This window comes from Schistocerca piceifrons, unplaced genomic scaffold (genome assembly GCF_021461385.2).
Source record: "Schistocerca piceifrons isolate TAMUIC-IGC-003096 unplaced genomic scaffold, iqSchPice1.1 HiC_scaffold_1344, whole genome shotgun sequence".
NCBI lineage: Eukaryota > Metazoa > Arthropoda > Insecta > Orthoptera > Acrididae > Schistocerca > Schistocerca piceifrons.
Window position 1 is genome coordinate 85,001 of NW_025727174.1, and position 2,500 is coordinate 87,500.

General features: G+C 57.8%; 1 non-coding gene across 1 annotated transcript in view; it reads left to right on the plus strand.

Moving 5' to 3' along the window:
- The first annotated feature begins 1,822 nt into the window (after positions 1-1,822).
- Positions 1,823-2,500, plus strand: part of LOC124732439 — a 1,909-nt gene continuing 1,231 nt past the window's right edge. Inside the window, exon 1 of the ribosomal RNA XR_007008705.1 lies at positions 1,823-2,500. This exon is cut by the window's right edge and continues 1,231 nt beyond it. This is a non-coding gene — a ribosomal RNA (small subunit ribosomal RNA).

A 2,500-nucleotide genomic window follows, 5' to 3' on the forward strand; every position in this document is an offset into this window, starting at 1 on the left:
GTTGTCGCCTTAACGTAACCCACGTTGTCGCCTAAACCTGCTCTGTAATTGTTATACGACTCGTTCAATTACTGTAGTGTTGCCCACCCGCAACCCTCGCAATATAGTTCGCTACTCGCACTGCCCGCACCCCTGTGTATCGCTTCATGTTAAACACCTTGCAAGTCTTGCTCACTTTCCACATGCTCCTGCTGTACACTGTAATGTGGATGGCAGCAGGACGTACATGCCGCCCCTCCCCACGTCCCCACCTTGCCCCCTGCCTTCGCAAGCTGGTTGGTGAGAAGTTTGCATGTTCAATGCCCTTCGCATGCGACGTACTCAGGCTACGTTGTGGTGCGGCCTGTGTCAACTGTCCGCTGATGTCGTACGCGTGAACCACAATCTGTACTGCACATTCGTCCTTATGTACTGAATGATACATCGTGGCACATGTGTGACCGCACAACGACTGCGCCCAAAAACGGCGGACCATACAGTGCAAATATTGTGCACGCAGCTACGTGTCGTCTCCCTATGAGAGCTGGATTGCAGTGTGGTACGCCATAGAGACGTGTGGGAGGAACGGACGCCGTGGATGGCGATCAGCATGAGCTGTCTGTTGATGTATTCGGACCTAGTCGTCTCTCCTCACACACCGTGATGGCATGGTGCACCGCGTTCCATATCTGCGACATGCTACAGAGGCCGGTTGACAGTCGTTCGAGCAATGGACATCGCATACGTACGGGGGCCACCTTCCACGTATTGTCTAGGCGTGCACATTTTGTTGCGTGTATGTGGGCAGACGTAGTGTGGCGTGACACCTGACACAGGCATGCAATAATCGTTGAAGTTGCAAATGGCGATGGACGCCTGCGTTTTCTGGTGAAGTTACGCAAATGAACAAATGGTAACCTGTTGTGGTGCGGTTGTTCTCGCTAGGGGTGAATCGGTGATGGCGACGATAGGTTGAGGTACTAACCGGTTGTTCCAGCGATACCCACCATGCCGACGAAACTGAACGGCATCTGGGTGTGAAGCGATACGCGGCGGTGGCTGGGTGGGACCGTCCCCGGCCGGTGAGGGGGCGCCTCCCGGCGTGCTGGCCGCGCGGTGCGTGGGCGCACGCGCTACAGCCGGCTGGTGGGGGCGGCCAGTGGCAGGCGCGCCGGCCGACGGACGCGGCAGGCGTCGCAGCTGCGCGCCGGCGCACCCTGCGCGCGGCGCCGTGCGGCCAAAGTAGGTCCTCGCGGGCCCGGTGCGAAGCGCGGTGGACATCTTCAGTGTGCTGGTCCGATTGAGGACTGTGTGCGTTGAGGATGCGCCGCCGCCCGGCGCTCGGCGCCGCGACGCCGTCTGCTGCTCGGTCGCCCCAGCGGTTCTCGCTGGTGGTTTGTATCGCAGCTGTGCGGATGTGTTGGCGCGTGCGCTGTGCTGGGAGAGTTCGCTTCGGCACCCAAGTGGGGCTTTTGTCCTTCTGTGGCGCTGGCGTTGGAGCTGCCGGTCACCGTAGGTGGCGCGTGTTGTCTCCCGCCGGCAATGCCACGACAGCACGCTCCCGGGCCTCTGTCGGCAGCGGCAAGCTCAGTTGGGAGCACGGGTGGTCGCACCGAAAGCGTCTACTCGCCTAACTCCGGGCGATTGCGCCTCTCTCGAACCCGACCAAGTACTTGGGACGGCGCTGCGCGCCGCCGGGACCTGAGAGGGTTTCGAGGTGTATTGTGCAGGGGAGCTCAGCCTCCTCCTGTTTGCAGAATGATTGAGCGGACGCTTGCGTGTTCGCGCGGGCCCCCGGGACACACTCCCGGGCGGCCGGCTGCTCAGCTCTAGTTGACGCAGCTCCCTGGTTGATCCTGCCAGTAGTCATATGCTTGTCTCAAAGATTAAGCCATGCATGTCTCAGTACAAGCCGCATTAAGGTGAAACCGCGAATGGCTCATTAAATCAGTTATGGTTCCTTAGATCGTACCCACGTTACTTGGATAACTGTGGTAATTCTAGAGCTAATACATGCAAACAGAGTCCCGACCAGAGATGGAAGGGACGCTTTTATTAGATCAAAACCAATCGGTCGGCTCGTCCGGTCCGTTTGCCTTGGTGACTCTGAATAACTTTGGGCTGATCGCACGGTCCTCGTACCGGCGACGCATCTTTCAAATGTCTGCCTTATCAACTGTCGATGGTAGGTTCTGCGCCTACCATGGTTGTAACGGGTAACGGGGAATCAGGGTTCGATTCCGGAGAGGGAGCCTGAGAAACGGCTACCACATCCAAGGAAGGCAGCAGGCGCGCAAATTACCCACTCCCGGCACGGGGAGGTAGTGACGAAAAATAACGATACGGGACTCATCCGAGGCCCCGTAATCGGAATGAGTACACTTTAAATCCTTTAACGAGTATCTATTGGAGGGCAAGTCTGGTGCCAGCAGCCGCGGTAATTCCAGCTCCAATAGCGTATATTAAAGTTGTTGCGGTTAAAAAGCTCGTAGTTGGATTTGTGTCCCACGCTGTTGGTTCA